The sequence below is a fragment of the Triticum aestivum genome, chromosome 3B (assembly GCF_018294505.1).
Source record: "Triticum aestivum cultivar Chinese Spring chromosome 3B, IWGSC CS RefSeq v2.1, whole genome shotgun sequence".
Lineage (NCBI taxonomy): Eukaryota > Viridiplantae > Streptophyta > Magnoliopsida > Poales > Poaceae > Triticum > Triticum aestivum.
In genome coordinates, this window is record NC_057801.1 from 165,459,334 (window position 1) to 165,465,603 (window position 6,270).

Below are 6,270 nucleotides of genomic sequence, written 5' to 3' on the forward strand. Positions count from 1 at the left end.
CGAATCATCATAGCGCAGAAAATCATGAAGATAAATTGAAACTGAAGACAAACCAAATGCGAAGTCTTTGCAAAAGTAACGCCATGAGTGAAACACTTCAAACAGAGAAATTTGGTGGTGGCGTTACCCACCGTATAGGAAGTATTAGACCCAGACATGGCGCACAATTATCGTGGCGCTCCAAAGTCAAATTCCATGTTAATGTATTCACACTCAGAGTGTAAGTCTTCATTGATTGAAGATATACCTCACTTCGTGTGTTGCACATCTAAGTCATCAACATGCATAAGTGTTAGGATGTGTGCCTGATTACAGGACATTTGAGGATTCCAAGATATTTAGCTCACACCGTAACTTGCAAAACCTTTTCTCATCCAAGGGCTTTGTGAAGATATCTGCAAGTTGTTCTTCAGTGTTGACGTGAATGATGTCAATATCTTTCTTCATGACATGATCTCTGAGAAAATGATGACGAATCTCAATGTGCTTTGTCTTCGAGTGCTGAACTGGATTGTTGGCAATCTTGATGGCACTCTCGTTGTCGTAGAAGAGAGGTACTTGTTTCAGGTTGATGCCATAGTCCTTGAGAGTTTGCTTCATCCATAGAAGCTGAGCACAACAGCATCCAGCAGCAATGTATTCAGATTCAGCAGTTGAGAGTGATACGCAGTTCTGCTTCTTTGAAGACCAACAGACAAGTGATCGACCAAGAAAATGACATGTTCCTGATGTTGACTTGCGATCCACCTTGTCACCAGCATAATCAGCATCCGAGAATCCAACCAGGTCAAACCTTGAGCCCTTTGGATACCATAATCCGAGTGTTGGGGTGTAAGCCAAATATCGAAGAATTCGCTTCACAACTAAGTGATGCGATTCCTTTGGTGCCGCTTGGAATCGAGCACACATGCAAACACTAAGCATAATATCTGGCCTAGATGCACATAGATAAAGTAAAGAACCAATCATGGAGCGGTATACCTTTTGATCGAACTCTTTACCATTGTCGTCGGGACCAAGGTGGTGTTTGGCTGGCATTGGCGTCGTATAACCTTTGCAGTCTTCCATTCCAAACTTCTTCAGACAATCTTTGAGGTACTTTTCTTGAGATATGAAGATGCCATTGCTTTGCTGACGAATTTGAAGACCAACGAAGAACTTCAGTTCTCCCATCATGGACATCTGATATTGCTCTTGCATCATGTATCCAAACTCATCACTATACTTCTGGTTGGTGCAGCCGAAGATAATGTCATCCACATATATTTGGCACACAAACAGTTCGCCATCATATGTCTTCGTGAAGAGTGTGGGATCGAGGGATCCTGGTTTGAAGCCTTTGCTCTTCAGGAAGTCTTTGATCGTATCATACCATGCGCGAGGAGCTTGTTTGAGGCCATACAGTGCTTTGTTTAGCTTGTACACCATATCAGGATGTTTTGGATCTTCAAAGCCAGGTGGTTGAGCGACATATACTTCTTCTTCAATCTTGCCATTGAGAAATGCACTCTTCACATCCATTTGATATAGCAAAATGTTGTGATGATTAGCATAGGCTAGCAGTATGCGAATAGCTTCAAGCCTAGCAACAGGAGCAAATGTTTCATCAAAGTCAAATCCTTCAACTTGAGTATATCCTTGAGCCACAAGACGTGCTTTGTTTCTGACGACTTGACCGTGCTCATCTTGCTTGTTTTGATATATCCATTTTGTTCCTATAATGTTATGCTTGCGAGGGTCAGGTCGCTTGACAAGTTCCCAAACATTATTCAGCTTGAACTGTTGAAGTTCTTCTTGCATGGCTTGAATCCATTCAGGTTCCATAAAAGCTTCAGCAACTTTCTTGGGTTCAGATATTGATACAAATGAAAAATGCCCACAGAAATTTTCTAACTGTGTTGCTCTTGATCGAGTAAGCGGACCAGGCGCATTGATGCTATCAATTATCTTCTCAATTTGTACTTCATTTGCAACACGAGGATGAACTGGACGAAGACCTTGCTCATGCTGATCATTGTCATCATTGGAAGGATTGTCTTCGGTCTGAGCATTGTCTTCAGGTTGGTTTGGTGCAGAAATGATAAGTTCCTCTTCAGGCTGTGCTTCAGAGGGCATGATTTCACCAGTTCCCATCAGCTTGATAGATTCACTAGAAGGAGCTTCATCAAGTGTGCTTGGCAGAAGCTCTCGTTGTGAACCATTGGTTTCATCAAATCGCACATCCACTGTTTCAACGATTTTGTAGTGGAAGAGGTTGAAGACTCTGTAAGAGTGTGAATCCTTTCCATAGCCAAGCATGAAGCCTTCGTGAGCTTTGGGTTCAAATTTTTACTTGTGATGGGGATCCTTGATCCAGCATCTAGCACCAAAGACTCTGAAGTAATTGACATTTGGCTTCTTGCCAGTAAGGAGCTCATAGGATGTTTTGCCCAGAAGCTTATGGATGTAGACACAGTTGATGATGTGACAAGCTGTATCAATAGGTTCAGGCCAGAACTTTCTTGGTGTCTTGTACTCGTCGAGCATTGTTCGAGCCATCTCAATGAGGGTTCTGTTCTTGCGCTCAACAATGCCATTTTGCTGAGGTGTGTAAGGAGCAGAAAATTCATGAGTGATTCCCATTGTATCCAAATAAAGATCAAGGCCGTTGTTCTTGAATTCAGTGTCGTTATCACTTCTGATATGCTTGATCTTGACGCCATAATTGTTCATTGCTCGATTGGCGAATCGTCTGAAGACATCTTGTACTTCAGTCTTGTAGAGAATTATGTGCACCCATGTATATCTTGAGTAGTCATCAACAATGACGAAGCCATAGAGACACGCCATTGTTGTGAGGGTGGAGTAGTGAGTAGGTCCAAATAAGTCCATGTGTAGCAGCTCGAAGGGTTGAGATGTTGTCATGATTGTCTTCGAGGGGTGCTTGGCCCTCGTCATCTTCCCAGCTTCGCAAGCACCACACAAATGATCTTTCTTGAACTTGACACCTTCGATGCCTATGACATGCTTCTTCTTGACGAGAGTGTGTAAGTTCCTCATGCCAGCGTGCCCCAGCCTTCGATGCTAGAGCCAGCATTCTGAAGCTTTTGCAAGAAGACATACGGCAAGCTGTGGACCTGCTGAGAAATCTACCATGTATAGATCACCTTTCCTATACCCTTCAAAGACTAGAGACTTGTCAGATTCCATTAGTATAAGGCAACGATATTTTCCAAATATCACAATCATGTTTAAGTCACAAAGCATTGAGACAGACATTAAGTTGAATCCAAGGGATTCAACAAGCATCACTTTATCCATGTGTTGATCCTTTGAGATTGCAACTCTACCTAGACCCAATACCTTGCCTTTACCAGTGTCAGCAAATGTGATTTGACTCTTGTCGGATGGACGTAAGGTTGAGTCCATGAGAAGACTTTGATCACCAGTCATATGATTAGTGCATCCGCTGTCAATAATCCATTCTGAAGCTTTTGGTGACATGCCCTACAGTGCAGTTAGGAGGATAGGCTTCACAAGGTATGTTGTGAAGCATAAGCTGTTGATGCACACTTGGATTATCACATCATAGATGAAAGTTAGCACACAGTATGATAGGTAAGCGATTCATATGTGGAATACATAGTAAGTCATTTTATCATGCGTCCCTTTGTGTTTTAGGTCCCCAGCAATTATATCGGACGCCTTTGATTGCTGGCTGGAGACCACATTCTGCAAAAGAGAGTTAATTCTTCTTCACCACCCACATTTTCAGGGGTGGCTTAGAAGCAATGAGTCTAAGTGCAGCATCTGAGAATTTCGGCTTTGAAGCCCTAGCAAATAGCCTTGCAGGAGATGAATGATACTCATGTGAATAAGCAGAAAAGTTCTTAGTTCTATGAACATAGCGGTTTGAAGACACACGCTCATATTCATGAGTCTGAGTATGATTTCCCTGCAAAACATTGGCGTTAGGGTGACTCAAGTGAGTCCTGTGTTCGTATGAAGCCGTTAGACCATATGATGCCTTTGGTCTGGGGTTTGTCTTCTTCCCTGGTGGTGTCATGATGACATTCACTGGAAGATTCTCAAGGCAGCTTTTGGGAACCCAGATCTTCTTCATAGGAGGTCCATTCCTGCAGTTAGTACCAATATACCTGGCAAACACTTCACCATTCTGATTTTTGAACAGTTTATAGTCTGCATCAAAGGATTCATCAATGATAATAGGATTACCACAGGTAAATCCAGATAAAGTGGATGGATCCACTGAAGGTTCCTTTGCAGCAACCCATGTGGTTTTGGGATACTGCTCAGGCTTCCAGTAGGAACCATCAACATTCATTTTCCTCTCGAACCCAACACCCTCTTTCCTAGGGTTTCGGTTCAGAATATGCTTTTTGAGGACATCACAAAGTGTGTGATGCCCTTTCAGACTTTTATACATCCCTGTTTCAAGCAATGTCTTCAACCTAGCATTTTCATCAGCAATAGTAGTGGTATCCTCAGATGAGGGGTTAGTTACCACATCAGTAGTTGAAGACAGAGCAACAGTAGCAGTAGTGGAACACTCAGCAACAGAGGCAGCGTTATCATGCTCAATGCATTTTAGACATGGTGGTTCAAATTCATCCTGAGCGGGACTGATCTGTTGAGCGCGAAATGAATCGTGCTTCTTCAGAAGAACTTCATAATCCACTCTTATCTTTTCAAGATCTTGCTCTCTTTGAAGACATTCAGAAGAAAGTTTCTCATGATCAGACAAGAGAGCAATATGTTGATCTTGAAGGGCGTCAAACTTGGAATGAAGTCTCTGAAGACTCTCAGCCAAAGCTTTTGACTGATCCATTTCTTCGCCCAACATATCATCGCTCTTACTAAGCATGTTTTGAATCTTTTCCAAAGCTCTTTGTTGTTTAGTGGCAAGGGAAGCAAGTTTGACATAGCTGGGGCCAAATTCATCACCTGATTCATCATCACTAGTTTCAGAAGGATAGCATTCAGTTACCTTAGCACCCCCTGCTATGAGGCATGGTGAAGATGAAGACAGTTCAGATGGAAAGGTCATCTCTTTAAGAGACTCCTTGTAGTCATCAAGCCAAGGATCATGATGATTAAGATGACTATCATAGACCTTTGAAAGCCAGTCCCAGATTAGCTTCGCGTGATTGAGGTGCATGACGTTCCTGAACTGGTTTCGGGACAGGCAGGAGCAGATGACATCCTTCGCTGTGAGGTTCAGTAGAGTGTACTTGTGAATGTCATCAGCCTCCGCCATCTTGCAGAGATCAGTAAGACCAATCTCGGTGACGGTCCACAGTTCGCTGTCCATAGCCATGAGTCACTTCTTCATCATGGCTTTCCACCGAGGATACTCATGACCATCAAAGGTGGGGCAAGATACATTCCTCAATCCTGCAGTCGACATAGCTAAACTCCAGGTGGTTAAACCGAATCACACAGAACAAGGGAGTACCTTGCTCTGATACCAATTGAAAGTGCTAGTTATCGACTAGAGGGGGGGGGGTGAATAGGCGATTTTTATCAAAGTCTTCAAAACATGGAAGTTTCGAAGACAAACAATAGAAATAACCTAATTGATATGCAGCGGAAGATAAACTACAACAAGCAAGCCATAGTCAAGTATGCAATAGCATTAACGCACGAAGACTAATAGCCGCTAGGTAGTAGGATCAGGATGGAAGATAGTATGAAGCCAATCAACAATAGTAGTCAAGCAATGAAGTCAATCAGATAAGACAGATAAGCAATGACGTCACGAAGACAAACTCAAAGTAAAGGAGGGAAGAGATAGAACCAGTCACTTGTTGAAGACAAAAGATTTGTTGGACCAGTTCCAGTTGCTGTGACAACTGTACGTCTGGTTAGGGAGGCTAAGATTCAACTCAGAAGACCGTGTCTTCACCTTATTCCCCTTGAGCTAAGGAAACTTAGTCCTCGCCCAATCACTCTGGTAAGTCTTCAAGGTAGACTTCCAAACCTTCACAGACTTCGTTCACCCGGCAATCCACAATGACTCTTGGATGCTCAGAACGCGACGCCTAACCGGCTGGAGGATACACAGTCCTCAAGTGTAATAAGTCTTCAGGTCACACAGACAGAAAGACTTCAGTGACGCCTAACACTCTTTGGCTCTGGGTGTTTGGGCTTTGTCCTCGCAAGGATTTCTCTCTCAAAGGCTTCGAGGTGGGTTGCTCTCAAAACGACAAAAGCCGTAAACTAACTCTGAGCAGCCACCAATTTATGGTGTAGGGGGTGGGCTATTTATAG